This window comes from Aquarana catesbeiana, linkage group LG09, assembly GCF_042186555.1.
Source record: "Aquarana catesbeiana isolate 2022-GZ linkage group LG09, ASM4218655v1, whole genome shotgun sequence".
Taxonomy (NCBI): Eukaryota; Metazoa; Chordata; class Amphibia; order Anura; family Ranidae; genus Aquarana; species Aquarana catesbeiana.
This window is the reverse complement of record NC_133332.1, coordinates 24,825,199-24,841,778: the sequence shown is the minus strand read 5'-3', so window position 1 is coordinate 24,841,778 and position 16,580 is coordinate 24,825,199. Positions and strand designations below refer to the sequence as shown.

Here is a 16,580-nt window from a genome sequence, read left to right as displayed (position 1 = left end):
CTTTTAGAAAGTCAGTATCTGATCTCATATTACAAAATGGTTCCACTGGGGGTTGAACCCAGGACCTTCTGCGTGTAAAGCAGACGTGATAACCGCTACACTATGGAACCTGTGAAAAGTGTGCCTAATTGTCAATTTTTCAGAAAGGTAAGGGTTAAAAACCAAAGAATGCTTGCATCCTATAGGTCAACCTGAGATCCTTTGGCATTTCCTTGGTTTTAGGACACTTTCAAGGGGGTAGCAAAACTGGTGTTTCTGACCACTCTTTGCATAAGGGCCATAACCTACTATCAGCCCATAGCAAAGAGCTCCAGAGTCTCTATGGTTCCCTTATAAAAGCTATACTCTGGAAGCCATTCCTCAAGAAAATGAAGGCAGAGGGCAAAGAACTAGTTACCAGTCATGCCTGTGGCCACCCTGCTGCTGATCTTTTCCCCGTGACTGACTTACCATGTCTTGTTTTATAGCGTGTCTCTGTGTGGAAGTGGCCACCTTGGTAGAGGCAGGGATTTGCTTCCTCATGTCAGGAAGCTGCCAGCAAGGAGAGGAGTGAGCACCACAGTAGTGACATCACCAAACTTCACTCCAATTCCCCTGCAACTAGAATTCAGAGATTGCAATGCCTTAGATCTCACAAAACACACACACAGCTAAGCGGCTGCGTTGAAAGGAGTGCTTGGGCACGCTTGCATACCAGGAAGTGTGCTACTATTTTTAAGAAGAATTTCAGGCCAAAGATATATTTTTCAGGGTACTTCTTAGAAACAACATGAGTCAATGTTTCCTACAATATAGCAAAGGTTGACTTTTTGAGTTCTGTTCAACTTTGAAGGCTCTATTGCATTCCTTTGCATTGTGTGAGGCACGTTTCAAAGTCTGACTTTTAGAAAGTCAGTATCTGATCTCATATTACAAAATGGTTCCACTGGGGGTTGAACCCAGGACCTTCTGCGTGTAAAGCAGACGTGATAACCGCTACACTATGGAACCTATGAAAGGTGTGCCTAATTGTCAATTTTTCAGAAAGGTAAGGGTTAAAAACCAAAGAATGCTTGCATCCTATAGGTCAATCTGAGATCCTTTGGCATTACTTTGGTTTTAGGACACTTTCAAGGGTATAGCAAAACTGGTGTTTCTGACCACTCTTTGCATAAGGGCCATGACCTAGTATCAGCCCATAGCAAAGAGCTACAGAGTCGCTATGGTTCCCTTATAACAGCTATACTCTGGAAGCCGTTACTCAAGAAAAAGAAGGCAGAGGGCAAAGGACTAGTTACCAGTCATGCCTGTGGCCTTCCTGCAGCTGATCTTTTCCCCATGGCTGGCTTACCTTGCCTTGTTTTATAGCGTGTATCTGTGTAGAGGTGGACACCTTGATAGAGGCAGGGCTTTGCTTCCTCATGTCAGAAAGCCACCAGCAAGGAGAAGAGTGAGCACCACAGTAGTGACATCACCAAACTTCACTCCAATACCCCTGAGACTAGAAGTCAGAGTTTGCAAAGCATTATATCTCACACAACACACACACAGCTATGCGGCTGCATCGAAAGGAGTGCTTGGGCACGCTTGCATACCAGGAAGTGCGCTACTATTTTTAAGAGGAATTTCAGGCCAAAGATATATTTTTCAGGGTACTGCTTAGAAACAATTAACATGTGTCAATGTTTCCTACAATATAGCAAAGGTTGACTTTTTGAGTTCCGTTCAACTTTGAAAGCTCTATTGCTTTTCTTTATGTTTTATGAGGCACGTTCCAAAGTCTGACTTTCGGAAAGTCAGTATCTGATCTCATATTACAAAATGGTTCCACTGGGGGTTGAACCCAGGACCTTCTGCGTGTAAAGCAGACGTGATAACCGCTACACTATAGAACCTGTAAAAAAAAGTGTGCCTAATTGTCAATTTTTCAGAAAGGGAAGGGTTAAACACCAAAGATTGCTTGCATCCTATAGGTCAACCTGAGATCCTTTGGCATTTCCTTGGTTTTAGGACACTTCCAAGGGGGTAGCAAAACTGGTGTTTCTGACCACTCTTTGCATAAGGGCCATAACCTACTATCAGCCCATAGCAAAGAGCTCCAGGGTCGCTATGGTTCCCTTATAAAAGCTATACTCTGGAAGCCATTCCTCAAGAAAATGAAGGCAGACAGCAAAGAACTAGTTACCAGTCATGCCTGTGGCCACCCTGCTGCTGATCTTTTCCCCGTGACTGACTTACCATGTCTTGTTTTATAGCGTGTCTCTGTGTAAAGGTGGCCACCTTGGTAGAGGAAGGGCTTTCCTTCCTCATGTCAGAAAGCCACCAGCGAGGAGAAGACTGAGCAACACAGTAGTGACATCACCAAACTTCACTCCACTACCCCTGAGACTAGAAGTCAAAGTTTGCAAAGCCTTACAACACACAAACAGCTATGCGGCTGCATCGAAAGGAGTGCTTGGCCACGATTGCATACCAGGAACTGCGCTACTATTTTTAAGAGGAATTTCAGGCCAAAGATATATTTTTCAGGGTAATGCTTAGAAACAATTAACATGAGTCAATGTTTCCTACAATATAGCAAAGGTTGACTTTTTGAGTTCTGTTCAACTTTGAAGGCTCTATTGCATTCCTTAGCATTGTGTGAGGCACGTTCCAAAGTCTGACTTTTAGAAAGTCAGTATCTGATCTCATATTACAAAATGGTTCCACTGGGGGTTGAACCCAGGACCTTCTGCGTGTAAAGCAGACGTGATAACCGCTACACTATGGAACCTGTGAAAAGAATGCCTAATTGTCAATTTTTCAGAAAGGTAAGGGTTAAAAACCAAAGAATTCTTGCATCCTATAGGTCAATCTGAAATCCTTTGGCATTTCTTTGGTTTTAGGACACTTTCAAGGGTGTAGCAAAACTGGTGTTTCTGACCACTCTTTGCATAAGGGCCATGACCTAGTATCAGCCCATAGCAAAGTGCTCCAGGGTAGTTATGGTTCCCTTATAAAAGCTATACTCTGGAAGCCGTTCCTCAAGAAAAGGAAGGCAGAGGGCAAAGGACTAGTTACCAGTCATGCCTGTGGCCTCCCTGCAGCTGATCTTTTCCCCGTGACTGATTTACCATGTCTTGTTTTATAGCGTGTCTCTGTGTAAAGGTGGCCACCTTGGTAGAGGAAGGGCTTTGCTTCCTCATGTCAGAAAGCCACCAGCAAGGAGAAGACTGAGCAACACAGTAGTGACATCACCAAACTTCACTCCAATACCCCTGAGACTAGAAGTCAGAGTTCGCAAAGCCTTACAACACACACACACAGCTATGCGGCTGCATCGAAAGGAGTGCTTGGGCACGATTGCATACCAGGAACTGCGCTACTATTTTTAAGAGGAATTTCAGGCCAAAGATATATTTTTCAGGGTACTGCTTAGAAACAATTAACATGAGTCAATGTTTCCTACAACATAGCAAAGGTTGATTTTTTGAGTTCTGTTCAACTTTGAAAGCTCTATTGCATTCCTTTGCGTTGTGTGAGGCACGTTCCAAAGTCTGACTTTTAGAAAGTCAGTATCTGATCTCATATTACAAAATGGTTCCACTGGGGGTTGAACCCAGGACCTTCTGCATGTAAAGCAGACGTGATAACCGCTACACTATGGAACCTGTGAAAAGAGTGCCTAATTGTCAATTTTTCAGAAAGGTAAGGGTTAAAAACCAAATAATTCTTGCATCCTATAGGTCAATCTGAGATCCTTTGGCATTTCTTTGATTTTAGGACACTTTCAAGGGTGTAGCAAAACTGGTGTTTCTGACCACTCTTTGCATAAGGGCCATGACCTAGTATCAGCCCATAGCAAAGAGCTCCAGGGTAGCTATGGTTCCTTTATAAAAGCTATACTCTGGAAGCCGTTCCTCAAGAAAATGAAGGCAGAGGGCAAAGGACTAGTTACCAGTCATGCCTGTGGCCTCCCTGCAGCTGATCTTTTCCCCGTGACTGATTTACCATGTCTTGTTTTATAGCGTGTCTCTGTGTAAAGGTGGCCACCTTGGTAGAGGAAGGGCTTTGCTTCCTCATGTCAGAAAGCCACCAGCAAGGAGAAGACTGAGCACCACAGTAGTGACATCACCAAACTTCACTCCAATACCCCTGAGACTAGAAGTCAGAGTTTGCAAAGCCTTATATCTCACACAACATACACACAGCTATGCGGCTGCATCGAAAGGAGTGCTTGGGCACGCTTGCATACCAGGAAGTGCGCTACTATTTTTAAGAGGAATTTCAGGCCAAAGATATATTTTTCAGGGTACTGCTTAGAAACAATTAACATGAGTCAATGTTTCCTACAATATAGCAAAGGTTGACTTTTTGAGTTCTGTTCAACTTTGAAGGCTCTATTGCATTCCTTTGCGTTGTGTGAGGCACGTTCCAAAGTCTGACTTTTAGAAAGTCAGTATCTGATCTCATATTCCAAAATGGTTCCACTGGGGGTTGAACCCAGGACCTTCTGCGTGTAAAGCAGACGTGATAACCGCTACACTATAGAACCTGTGAAAACGTTGCCTAATTGTCAATTTTTCAGAAAGGGATGGGTTAAACACCAAAGATTGCTTGCATCCTATAGGTCAACCTGAGATCCTTTGGCATTTCCTTGGTTTTAGGACACTTTCTAGGGGGTAGCAAAACTGGTGTTTCTGACCACTCTTTGCATAAGGGCCATAACCTACTATCAGCCCATAGCAAAGAGCTCCAGGGTCGCTATGGTTCCCTTATAAAAGCTATACTCTGGAAGCCATTCCTCAAGAAAATGAAGGCAGAGGGCAAAGGACTAGTTACGAGTCATGCCTGTGGCCACCCTGCTGCTGATATTTTCCCCGTGACTGACTTACCATGTCTTGTTTTATAGCGTGTCTCTGTGTGGAAGTGGCCACCTTGGTAGAGGCAGGGATTTGCTTCTTCATGTCAGGAAGCTGCCAGCAAGGAGAAGAGTGAGCACCACAGTAGTGACATCACCAAACTTCACTCCAATTCCCCTGCAACTAGAATTCAGAGATTGCAATGCCTTAGATCTCACACAACACACACACAGCTAAGCGGCTGCGTTGAAAGGAGTGCTTGGGCACGCTTGCATACCAGGAAGTGTGCTACTATTTTTAAGAGGAATTTCAGGCCAAAGATATATTTTTCAGGGTACTTCTTAGAAACAACATGAGTCAATGTTTCCTACAATATAGCAAAGGTTGATTTTTTGAGTTCTGTTCAACTTTGAAGGCTCTATTGCATTCCTTTGCATTGTGTGAGGCACGTTTCAAAGTCTGACTTTTAGAAAGTCAGTATCTGATCTCATATTACAAAATGGTTCCACTGGGGGTTGAACCCAGGACCTTCTGCGTGTAAAGCAGACGTGATAACCGCAACACTATGGAACCTGTGAAAAGAGTGCCTAATTGTCAATTTTTCAGAAAGGTAAGGGTTAAAAACCAAATAATTCTTGCATCCTATAGGTCAATCTGAGATCCTTTGGCATTTCTTTGGTTTTAGGACACTTTCAAGGGTGTAGCAAAACTGGTGTTTCTGACCACTCTTTGCATAAGGGCCATGACCTAGTATCAGCCCATAGCAAAGAGCTCCAGGGTAGCTATGGTTCCTTTATAAAAGCTATACTCTGGAAGCCGTTCCTCAAGAAAATGAAGGCAGAGGGCAAAGGACTAGTTACCAGTCATGCCTGTGGCCTCCCTGCAGCTGATCTTTTCCCCGTGACTGACTTACCATGTCTTGTTTTATAGCGTGTCTCTGTGTAAAGGTGGCCACCTTGGTAGAGGAAGGGCTTTGCTTCCTCATGTCAGAAAGCCACCAGCAAGGAGAAGACTGAGCAACACAGTAGTGACATCACCAAACTTCACTCCAATACCCCTGAGACTAGAAGTCAGAGTTTGCAAAGCCTTACAACACACACACAGCTATGCGGCTGCATCGAAAGGAGTACTTGGGCACGATTGCATACCAGGAACTGCGCTACTATTTTTAAGAGGAATTTCAGGCCAAAGATATATTTTTCAGGGTACTTCTTAGAAACAATTAACATGAGTCAATGTTTCCTACAATATAGCAAAGGTTGACTTTTTGAGTTCTGCTCAACTTTGAAGGCTCTATTGCATTCCTTTGCGTTGTGTGAGGCACGTTCCAAAGTCTGACTTTTAGAAAGTCAGTATCTGATCTCATATTACAAAATGGTTCCACGGGGGGTTGAACCCAGGACCTTCTGCGTGTAAAGCAGACGTGATAACCGCTACACTATGGAACCTGTGAAAAGTGTGCCTAATTGTCAATTTTTCAGAAAGGTAAGGGTTAAAAACCAAAGAATGCTTGCATCCTATAGGTCAATCTGAGATCCTTTGGCATTTCTTTGGTTTTAGGACACTTTCAAGGGTGTAGCAAAACTGGTGTTTCTGACCACTCTTTGCATAAGGGCCATGACCTAGTATCAGCCCATAGCAAAGAGCTCCAGAGTCGCTATAGTTCCCTTATAACAGCTATACTCTGGAAGCCGTTACTCAAGAAAAGGAAGGCAGAGGGCAAAGGACTAGTTACCAGTCATGCCTGTGGCCTTCCTGCAGCTGATCTTTTCCCCATGGCTGGCTTACCTTGCCTTATTTTATAGCGTGTATCTGTGTAGAGGTGGCCACCTTGATAGAGGCAGGGCTTTGCTTCCTCATGTCAGAAAGCCACCAGCAAGGAGAAGAGTGAGCACCACAGTAGTGACATCACCAAACTTTACTCCAATACCCCTGAGACTAGAAGTCAGTGTTTGCAAAGCCTTATATCTCACACAACACACACACAGCTATGCGGCTGCATCGAAAGGAGTGCTTGGGCACGCTTGCATACCAGGAAGTGCACTACTATTTTTAAGAGGAATTTCAGGCCAAAGATATATTTTTCAGGGTACTGCTTAGAAACAATTAACATGTGTCAATGTTTCCTACAATATAGCAAAGGTTGACTTTTTGAGTTCCGTTCAACTTTGAAAGCTCTATTGCTTTTCTTTATGTTTTGTGAGGCACGTTCCAAAGTCTGACTTTCGGAAAGTCAGTATCTGATCTCATATTACAAAATGGTTCCACTGGGGGTTGAACCCAGGACCTTCTGCGTGTAAAGCAGATGTGATAACCGCTACACTATAGAACCTGTAAAAAAAGTGTGCCTAATTGTCAATTTTTCAGAAATGGAAGGGTTAAACACCAAAGATTGCTTGCATCCTATAGGTCAACCTGAGATCCTTTGGCATTTCCTTGGTTTTAGGACACTTTCAAGGGGGTAGCAAAACTGGTGTTTCTGACCACTCTTTGCATAAGGGCCATAACCTACAATCAGCCCATAGCAAAGAGCTCCAGGGTCGCTATGGTTCCCTTATAAAAGCTATACTCTGGAAGCCATTCCTCAAGAAAATGAAGGCAGAGGGCAAAGGACTAGTTACCAGTCATGCCTGTGGCCAACCTGCTGCTGATCTTTTCCATGTGACTGACTTACCATGTCTTGTTTTATAGCGTGTCTCTGTGTGGAGGTGGCCACCTTGGCAGAGGCAGGGATTTGCTTCCTCATGTCAGGAAGCTACCAGCAAGGAGAAGAGTGAGCGCCACAGTAGTGACATCACCAAACTTCACTCCAATTCCCCTGCAACTAGAATTCAGAGATTGCAATGCCTTAGATCTCACACAACACACACACAGCTAAGCGGCTGCGTTGAAAGGAGTGCTCGGGCACGCTTGCATACCAGGAAGTGTGCTACTATTTTTAAGAGGAATTTCAGGCCAAAGATATATTTTTCAGGGTACTTCTTAGAAACAAAATGAGTCAATGTTTCCTACAATATAGCAAAGTTGACTTTTTGAGTTCTGTTCAACTTTGAAGGCTCTATTGCATTCCTTTGCGTTGTGTGAGGCACGTTCCAAAGTCTGACTTTTAGAAAGTCAGTATCTGATCTCATATTACAAAATGGTTCCACTGGGGGTTGAACCCAGGACCTTCTGCGTGTAAAGCAGACGTGATAACCGCTACACTATGGAACCTGTGAAAAGTGTGCCTAATTGTCAATTTTTCAGAAAGGTAAGGGTTAAAAACCAAAGAATGCTTGCATCCTATAGGTCAATCTGAGATCCTTTGGCATTTCTTTGGTTTTAGGACACTTTCAAGGTTGTAGCAAAATTGGTGTTTCTGACCACTCTTTGCATAAGGGCCATAACCTAGTATCATCCCATAGCAAAGAGCTCCAGGGTCGCTATGGTTCCCTTATAACAGCTATACTCTGGAAGCCGTTCCTCAAGAAAAAGAAGGCAGAGGGCAAAGGACTGGTTACCAGTCATGCCTGTGGCCACCCTGCTGCTGATCTTTTCCATGTGACTGACTTACCATGTCTTGTTTTATAGCGTGTCTCTGTGTGGAGGTGGCCACCTTGGCAGAGGCAGGGATTTGCTTCCTCATGTCAGGAAGCTGCCAGCAAGGAGAAGAGTGAGCACCACAGTAGTGACATCACCAAACTTCACTCCAATTCCCCTGCAACTAGAATTCAGAGATTGCAATGCCTTAGATCTCACACAACACACACACAGCTAAGCGGCTGCGTTGAAAGGAGTGCTTGGGCACGCTTGCATACCAGGAAGTGTGCTACTATTTTTAGGAGGAATTTCAGGCCAAAGATATATTTTTCAGGGTACTTCTTAGAAACAAAATGAGTCAATGTTTCCTACAATATAGCAAAGTTGACTTTTTGAGTTCTGTTCAACTTTGAAGGCTCTATTGCATTCCTTTGCGTTGTGTGAGGCACGTTCCAAAGTCTGACTTTCAGAAATTCAGTATCTGATCTCATATTACAAAAGGGTTCCACTGGGGGTTGAACCCAGGACCTTCTGCGTGTAAAGCAGACGTGATAACCCCTACACTATAGAACCTGTAAAAAGTTTGCCTAATTGTCAATTTTTCAGAAAGGGAAGGGTTAAACACCAAAGATTGCTTGTATCCTATAGGTGAATCTGAGATCCTTTGGCATTTCTTTGGTTTTAGGACACTTTCAAGGGTGTAGCAAAACTGGTGTTTCTGACCACTCTTTGCATAAGGGCCATGACCTAGTATCAGCCCGTAGCAAAGAGCTCCAGGGTAGCTATGGTTCCCTTATAAAAGCTATACTCTGGAAGCCATTCCTCAAGAAAATGAAGGCAGAGGGCAAAGGACTAGTTACCAGTCATGCCTGTGGCCAACCTGCTGCTGATCTTTTCCATGTGACTGACTTACCATGTCTTGTTTTATAGCGTGTCTCTGTGTAAAGGTGGCCACCTTGGTAGAGGAAGGGCTTTCCTTCCTCATGTCAGAAAGCCACCAGCGAGGAGAAGACTGAGCAACACAGTAGTGACATCACCAAACTTCACTCCACTACCCCTGAGACTAGAAGTCAAAGTTTGCAAAGCCTTACAACACACAAACAGCTATGCGGCTGCATCGAAAGGAGTGCTTGGCCACGATTGCATACCAGGAACTGCGCTACTATTTTTAAGAGGAATTTCAGGCCAAAGATATATTTTTCAGGGTAATGCTTAGAAACAATTAACATGAGTCAATGTTTCCTACAATATAGCAAAGGTTGACTTTTTGAGTTCTGTTCAACTTTGAAGGCTCTATTGCATTCCTTAGCGTTGTGTGAGGCACGTTCCAAAGTCTGACTTTTAGAAAGTCAGTATCTGATCTCATATTACAAAATGGTTCCACTGGGGGTTGAACCCAGTACCTTCTGCGTGTAAAGCAGACGTGATAACCGCTACACTATGGAACCTGTGAAAGGTGCGCCTAATTGTCAATTTTTCAGAAAGGTAAGGGTTAAAAACCAAAGAATGCTTGCATCCTATAGGTCAATCTGAGATCCTTTGGCATTTCTTTGGTTTTAGGACACTTTCAAGGGTATAGCAAAACTGGTGTTTCTGACCACTCTTTGCATAAGGGCCATGACCTAGTATCAGCCCATAGCAAAGAGCTACAGAGTCGCTATGGTTCCCTTATAACAGCTATACTCTGGAAGCCGTTACTCAAGAAAAAGAAGGCAGAGGGCAAAGGACTAGTTACCAGTCATGCCTGTGGCCTTCCTGCAGCTGATCTTTTCCCCATGGCTGGCTTACCTTGCCTTGTTTTATAGCGTGTATCTGTGTAGAGGTAGCCACCTTGATAGAGGCAGGGCTTTGCTTCCTCATGTCAGAAAGCCACCAGCAAGGAGAAGAGTGAGCACCACAGTAGTGACATCACCAAACTTCACTCCAATACCCCTGAGACTAGAAGTCAGAGTTTGCAAAGCATTATATCTCACACAACACACACACAGCTATGCGGCTGCATCGAAAGGAGTGCTTGGGCACGCTTGCATACCAGGAAGTGCGCTACTATTTTTAAGAGGAATTTCAGGCCAAAGATATATTTTTCAGGGTACTGCTTAGAAACAACATGAGTCAATGTTTCCTACAATATAGCAAAGGTTGACTTTTTGAGTTCTGTTCAACTTTGAAGGCTCTATTGCATTCCTTTGCATTGTGTGAGGCACGTTTCAAAGTCTGACTTTTAGAAAGTCAGTATCTGATCTCATATTACAAAATGGTTCCACTGGGGGTTGGACCCAGGACCTTCTGCGTGTAAAGCAGACGTGATAACCGCTACACTATGGAACCTGAGAAAAGAATGCCTAATTGTCAATTTTTCAGAAAGGTAAGGGTTAAAAAACAAAGAATTCTTGCATCCTATAGGTCAATCTGAAATCCTTTGGCATTTCTTTGGTTTTAGGACACTTTCAAGGGTGTAGCAAAACTGGTGTTTCTGACCACTCTTTGCATAAGGGCCATGACCTAGTATCAGCCCATAGCAAAGTGCTCCAGGGTAGTTATGGTTCCCTTATAAAAGCTATACTCTGGAAGACGTTCCTCAAGAAAAGGAAGGCAGAGGGCAAAGGACTAGTTACCATTCATGCCTGTGGCCTCCCTGCAGCTGATCTTTTCCCCGTGACTGATTTACCATGTCTTGTTTTATAGCGTGTCTCTGTGTAAAGGTGGCCACCTTGGTAGAGGAAGGGCTTTGCTTCCTCATGTCAGAAAGCCACCAGCAAGGAGAAGACTGAGCAACACAGTAGTGACATCACCAAACTTCACTCCAATACCCCTGAGACTAGAAGTCAGAGTTCGCAAAGCCTTACAACACACACACACAGCTATGCGGCTGCATCGAAAGGAGTGCTTGGGCACGATTGCATACCAGGAACTGCGCTACTATTTTTAAGAGGAATTTCAGGCCAAAGATATATTTTTCAGGGTACTGCTTAGAAACAATTAACATGAGTCAATGTTTCCTACAACATAGCAAAGGTTGATTTTTTGAGTTCTGTTCAACTTTGAAAGCTCTATTGCATTCCTTTGCGTTGTGTGAGGCACGTTCCAAAGTCTGACTTTTAGAAAGTCAGTATCTGATCTCATATTACAAAATGGTTCCACTGGGGGTTGAACCCAGGACCTTCTGCATGTAAAGCAGACGTGATAACCGCTACACTATGGAACCTGTGAAAAGAGTGCCTAATTGTCAATTTTTCAGAAAGGTAAGGGTTAAAAACCAAATAATTCTTGCATCCTATAGGTCAATCTGAGATCCTTTGGCATTTCTTTGATTTTAGGACACTTTCAAGGGTGTAGCAAAACTGGTGTTTCTGACCACTCTTTGCATAAGGGCCATGACCTAGTATCAGCCCATAGCAAAGAGCTCCAGGGTAGCTATGGTTCCTTTATAAAAGCTATACTCTGGAAGCCGTTCCTCAAGAAAATGAAGGCAGAGGGCAAAGGACTAGTTACCAGTCATGCCTGTGGCCTCCCTGCAGCTGATCTTTTCCCCGTGACTGATTTACCATGTCTTGTTTTATAGCGTGTTTCTGTGTAAAGGTGGCCACCTTGGTAGAGGAAGGGCTTTGCTTCCTCATGTCAGAAAGCCACCAGCAAGGAGAAGACTGAGCACCACAGTAGTGACATCACCAAACTTCACTCCAATACCCCTGAGACTAGAAGTCAGAGTTTGCAAAGCCTTATATCTCACACAACATACACACAGCTATGCGGCTGCATCGAAAGGAGTGCTTGGGCACGCTTGCATACCAGGAAGTGCGCTACTATTTTTAAGAGGAATTTCAGGCCAAAGATATATTTTTCAGGGTACTGCTTAGAAACAATTAACATGAGTCAATGTTTCCTACAATATAGCAAAGGTTGACTTTTTGAGTTCTGTTCAACTTTGAAGGCTCTATTGCATTCCTTTGCGTTGTGTGAGGCACGTTCCAAAGTCTGACTTTTAGAAAGTCAGTATCTGATCTCATATTCCAAAATGGTTCCACTGGGGGTTGAACCCAGGACCTTCTGCGTGTAAAGCAGACGTGATAACTGCTACACTATAGAACCTGTGAAAACGTTGCCTAATTGTCAATTTTTCAGAAAGGGATGGGTTAAACACCAAAGATTGCTTGCATCCTATAGGTCAACCTGAGATCCTTTGGCATTTCCTTGGTTTTAGGACACTTTCTAGGGGGTAGCAAAACTGGTGTTTCTGACCACTCTTTGCATAAGGGCCATAACCTACTATCAGCCCATAGCAAAGAGCTCCAGGGTCGCTATGGTTCCCTTATAAAAGCTATACTCTGGAAGCCATTCCTCAAGAAAATGAAGGCAGAGGGCAAAGGACTAGTTACGAGTCATGCCTGTGGCCACCCTGCTGCTGATATTTTCCCCGTGACTGACTTACCATGTCTTGTTTTATAGCGTGTCTCTGTGTGGAAGTGGCCACCTTGGTAGAGGCAGGGATTTGCTTCTTCATGTCAGGAAGCTGCCAGCAAGGAGAAGAGTGAGCACCACAGTAGTGACATCACCAAACTTCACTCCAATTCCCCTGCAACTAGAATTCAGAGATTGCAATGCCTTAGATCTCACACAACACACACACAGCTAAGCGGCTGCGTTGAAAGGAGTGCTTGGGCACGCTTGCATACCAGGAAGTGTGCTACTATTTTTAAGAGGAATTTCAGGCCAAAGATATATTTTTCAGGGTACTTCTTAGAAACAACATGAGTCAATGTTTCCTACAATATAGCAAAGGTTGATTTTTTGAGTTCTGTTCAACTTTGAAGGCTCTATTGCATTCCTTTGCATTGTGTGAGGCACGTTTCAAAGTCTGACTTTTAGAAAGTCAGTATCTGATCTCATATTACAAAATGGTTCCACTGGGGGTTGAACCCAGGACCTTCTGCGTGTAAAGCAGACGTGATAACCGCAACACTATGGAACCTGTGAAAAGAGTGCCTAATTGTCAATTTTTCAGAAAGGTAAGGGTTAAAAACCAAATAATTCTTGCATCCTATAGGTCAATCTGAGATCCTTTGGCATTTCTTTGGTTTTAGGACACTTTCAAGGGTGTAGCAAAACTGGTGTTTCTGACCACTCTTTGCATAAGGGCCATGACCTAGTATCAGCCCATAGCAAAGAGCTCCAGGGTAGCTATGGTTCCTTTATAAAAGCTATACTCTGGAAGCCGTTCCTCAAGAAAATGAAGGCAGAGGGCAAAGGACTAGTTACCAGTCATGCCTGTGGCCTCCCTGCAGCTGATCTTTTCCCCGTGACTGACTTACCATGTCTTGTTTTATAGCGTGTCTCTGTGTAAAGGTGGCCACCTTGGTAGAGGAAGGGCTTTGCTTCCTCATGTCAGAAAGCCACCAGCAAGGAGAAGACTGAGCAACACAGTAGTGACATCACCAAACTTCACTCCAATACCCCTGAGACTAGAAGTCAGAGTTTGCAAAGCCTTACAACACACACACAGCTATGCGGCTGCATCGAAAGGAGTACTTGGGCACGATTGCATACCAGGAACTGCGCTACTATTTTTAAGAGGAATTTCAGGCCAAAGATATATTTTTCAGGGTACTTCTTAGAAACAATTAACATGAGTCAATGTTTCCTACAATATAGCAAAGGTTGACTTTTTGAGTTCTGCTCAACTTTGAAGGCTCTATTGCATTCCTTTGCGTTGTGTGAGGCACGTTCCAAAGTCTGACTTTTAGAAAGTCAGTATCTGATCTCATATTACAAAATGGTTCCACGGAGGGTTGAACCCAGGACCTTCTGCGTGTAAAGCAGACGTGATAACCGCTACACTATGGAACCTGTGAAAAGTGTGCCTAATTGTCAATTTTTCAGAAAGGTAAGGGTTAAAAACCAAAGAATGCTTGCATCCTATAGGTCAATCTGAGATCCTTTGGCATTTCTTTGGTTTTAGGACACTTTCAAGGGTGTAGCAAAACTGGTGTTTCTGACCACTCTTTGCATAAGGGCCATGACCTAGTATCAGCCCATAGCAAAGAGCTCCAGAGTCGCTATAGTTCCCTTATAACAGCTATACTCTGGAAGCCGTTACTCAAGAAAAGGAAGGCAGAGGGCAAAGGACTAGTTACCAGTCATGCCTGTGGCCTTCCTGCAGCTGATCTTTTCCCCATGGCTGGCTTACCTTGCCTTATTTTATAGCGTGTATCTGTGTAGAGGTGGCCACCTTGATAGAGGCAGGGCTTTGCTTCCTCATGTCAGAAAGCCACCAGCAAGGAGAAGAGTGAGCACCACAGTAGTGACATCACCAAACTTTACTCCAATACCCCTGAGACTAGAAGTCAGTGTTTGCAAAGCCTTATATCTCACACAACACACACACAGCTATGCGGCTGCATCGAAAGGAATGCTTGGGCACGCTTGCATACCAGGAAGTGCACTACTATTTTTAAGAGGAATTTCAGGCCAAAGATATATTTTTCAGGGTACTGCTTAGAAACAATTAACATGTGTCAATGTTTCCTACAATATAGCAAAGGTTGACTTTTTGAGTTCCGTTCAACTTTGAAAGCTCTATTGCTTTTCTTTATGTTTTGTGAGGCACGTTCCAAAGTCTGACTTTCGGAAAGTCAGTATCTGATCTCATATTACAAAATGGTTCCACTGGGGGTTGAACCCAGGACCTTCTGCGTGTAAAGCAGATGTGATAACCGCTACACTATAGAACCTGTAAAAAAAGTGTGCCTAATTGTCAATTTTTCAGAAATGGAAGGGTTAAACACCAAAGATTGCTTGCATCCTATAGGTCAACCTGAGATCCTTTGGCATTTCCTTGGTTTTAGGACACTTTCAAGGGGGTAGCAAAACTGGTGTTTCTGACCACTCTTTGCATAAGGGCCATAACCTACAATCAGCCCATAGCAAAGAGCTCCAGGGTCGCTATGGTTCCCTTATAAAAGCTATACTCTGGAAGCCATTCCTCAAGAAAATGAAGGCAGAGGGCAAAGGACTAGTTACCAGTCATGCCTGTGGCCAACCTGCTGCTGATCTTTTCCATGTGACTGACTTACCATGTCTTGTTTTATAGCGTGTCTCTGTGTGGAGGTGGCCACCTTGGCAGAGGCAGGGATTTGCTTCCTCATGTCAGGAAGCTACCAGCAAGGAGAAGAGTGAGCGCCACAGTAGTGACATCACCAAACTTCACTCCAATTCCCCTGCAACTAGAATTCAGAGATTGCAATGCCTTAGATCTCACACAACACACACACAGCTAAGCGGCTGCGTTGAAAGGAGTGCTCGGGCACGCTTGCATACCAGGAAGTGTGCTACTATTTTTAAGAGGAATTTCAGGCCAAAGATATATTTTTCAGGGTACTTCTTAGAAACAAAATGAGTCAATGTTTCCTACAATATAGCAAAGTTGACTTTTTGAGTTCTGTTCAACTTTGAAGGCTCTATTGCATTCCTTTGCGTTGTGTGAGGCACGTTCCAAAGTCTGACTTTTAGAAAGTCAGTATCTGATCTCATATTACAAAATGGTTCCACTGGGGGTTGAACCCAGGACCTTCTGCGTGTAAAGCAGACGTGATAACCGCTACACTATGGAACCTGTGAAAAGTGTGCCTAATTGTCAATTTTTCAGAAAGGTAAGGGTTAAAAACCAAAGAATGCTTGCATCCTATAGGTCAATCTGAGATCCTTTGGCATTTCTTTGGTTTTAGGACACTTTCAAGGTTGTAGCAAAATTGGTGTTTCTGACCACTCTTTGCATAAGGGCCATAACCTAGTATCATCCCATAGCAAAGAGCTCCAGGGTCGCTATGGTTCCCTTATAACAGCTATACTCTGGAAGCCGTTCCTCAAGAAAAAGAAGGCAGAGGGCAAAGGACTGGTTACCAGTCATGCCTGTGGCCACCCTGCTGCTGATCTTTTCCATGTGACTGACTTACCATGTCTTGTTTTATAGCGTGTCTCTGTGTGGAGGTGGCCACCTTGGCAGAGGCAGGGATTTGCTTCCTCATGTCAGGAAGCTGCCAGCAAGGAGAAGAGTGAGCACCACAGTAGTGACATCACCAAACTTCACTCCAATTCCCCTGCAACTAGAATTCAGAGATTGCAATGCCTTAGATCTCACACAACACACACACAGCTAAGCGGCTGCGTTGAAAGGAGTGCTTGGGCACGCTTGCATACCAGGAAGTGTGCTACTATTTTTAGGAGGAATTTCAGGCCAAAGATATA

General features: G+C 43.9%; 19 non-coding genes across 19 annotated transcripts; all 19 read right to left on the bottom strand.

Annotated features, from left to right (window-relative positions):
* Window positions 1-37: 37 nt before the first annotated feature.
* Window positions 38-110, bottom strand: TRNAV-UAC (transfer RNA valine (anticodon UAC)). Its single transcript has one exon. It is a non-coding gene; the product is annotated as a tRNA-Val (tRNA).
* An 807-nt stretch (window positions 111-917) lies between these two features.
* TRNAV-UAC (transfer RNA valine (anticodon UAC)) lies at window positions 918-990 on the bottom strand. Its single transcript has one exon. It is a non-coding gene; the product is annotated as a tRNA-Val (tRNA).
* An 811-nt stretch (window positions 991-1,801) lies between these two features.
* TRNAV-UAC (transfer RNA valine (anticodon UAC)) lies at window positions 1,802-1,874 on the bottom strand. The gene has a single exon. It is a non-coding gene; the product is annotated as a tRNA-Val (tRNA).
* Window positions 1,875-2,679: 805 nt separating this feature from the next.
* On the bottom strand, window positions 2,680-2,752 carry TRNAV-UAC (transfer RNA valine (anticodon UAC)). Its single transcript has one exon. It is a non-coding gene; the product is annotated as a tRNA-Val (tRNA).
* An 804-nt stretch (window positions 2,753-3,556) lies between these two features.
* On the bottom strand, window positions 3,557-3,629 carry TRNAV-UAC (transfer RNA valine (anticodon UAC)). The gene has a single exon. It is a non-coding gene; the product is annotated as a tRNA-Val (tRNA).
* An 811-nt stretch (window positions 3,630-4,440) lies between these two features.
* On the bottom strand, window positions 4,441-4,513 carry TRNAV-UAC (transfer RNA valine (anticodon UAC)). The gene has a single exon. It is a non-coding gene; the product is annotated as a tRNA-Val (tRNA).
* An 807-nt stretch (window positions 4,514-5,320) lies between these two features.
* Window positions 5,321-5,393, bottom strand: TRNAV-UAC (transfer RNA valine (anticodon UAC)). Its single transcript has one exon. It is a non-coding gene; the product is annotated as a tRNA-Val (tRNA).
* Window positions 5,394-6,195: 802 nt separating this feature from the next.
* TRNAV-UAC (transfer RNA valine (anticodon UAC)) lies at window positions 6,196-6,268 on the bottom strand. The gene has a single exon. It is a non-coding gene; the product is annotated as a tRNA-Val (tRNA).
* An 811-nt stretch (window positions 6,269-7,079) lies between these two features.
* TRNAV-UAC (transfer RNA valine (anticodon UAC)) lies at window positions 7,080-7,152 on the bottom strand. The gene has a single exon. It is a non-coding gene; the product is annotated as a tRNA-Val (tRNA).
* Window positions 7,153-7,960: 808 nt separating this feature from the next.
* On the bottom strand, window positions 7,961-8,033 carry TRNAV-UAC (transfer RNA valine (anticodon UAC)). Its single transcript has one exon. It is a non-coding gene; the product is annotated as a tRNA-Val (tRNA).
* An 806-nt stretch (window positions 8,034-8,839) lies between these two features.
* TRNAV-UAC (transfer RNA valine (anticodon UAC)) lies at window positions 8,840-8,912 on the bottom strand. The gene has a single exon. It is a non-coding gene; the product is annotated as a tRNA-Val (tRNA).
* An 802-nt stretch (window positions 8,913-9,714) lies between these two features.
* Window positions 9,715-9,787, bottom strand: TRNAV-UAC (transfer RNA valine (anticodon UAC)). Its single transcript has one exon. It is a non-coding gene; the product is annotated as a tRNA-Val (tRNA).
* Window positions 9,788-10,594: 807 nt separating this feature from the next.
* TRNAV-UAC (transfer RNA valine (anticodon UAC)) lies at window positions 10,595-10,667 on the bottom strand. The gene has a single exon. It is a non-coding gene; the product is annotated as a tRNA-Val (tRNA).
* An 804-nt stretch (window positions 10,668-11,471) lies between these two features.
* TRNAV-UAC (transfer RNA valine (anticodon UAC)) lies at window positions 11,472-11,544 on the bottom strand. Its single transcript has one exon. It is a non-coding gene; the product is annotated as a tRNA-Val (tRNA).
* An 811-nt stretch (window positions 11,545-12,355) lies between these two features.
* On the bottom strand, window positions 12,356-12,428 carry TRNAV-UAC (transfer RNA valine (anticodon UAC)). Its single transcript has one exon. It is a non-coding gene; the product is annotated as a tRNA-Val (tRNA).
* An 807-nt stretch (window positions 12,429-13,235) lies between these two features.
* TRNAV-UAC (transfer RNA valine (anticodon UAC)) lies at window positions 13,236-13,308 on the bottom strand. The gene has a single exon. It is a non-coding gene; the product is annotated as a tRNA-Val (tRNA).
* Window positions 13,309-14,110: 802 nt separating this feature from the next.
* TRNAV-UAC (transfer RNA valine (anticodon UAC)) lies at window positions 14,111-14,183 on the bottom strand. Its single transcript has one exon. It is a non-coding gene; the product is annotated as a tRNA-Val (tRNA).
* An 811-nt stretch (window positions 14,184-14,994) lies between these two features.
* TRNAV-UAC (transfer RNA valine (anticodon UAC)) lies at window positions 14,995-15,067 on the bottom strand. Its single transcript has one exon. It is a non-coding gene; the product is annotated as a tRNA-Val (tRNA).
* An 808-nt stretch (window positions 15,068-15,875) lies between these two features.
* Window positions 15,876-15,948, bottom strand: TRNAV-UAC (transfer RNA valine (anticodon UAC)). The gene has a single exon. It is a non-coding gene; the product is annotated as a tRNA-Val (tRNA).
* Window positions 15,949-16,580: the final 632 nt, after the last annotated feature.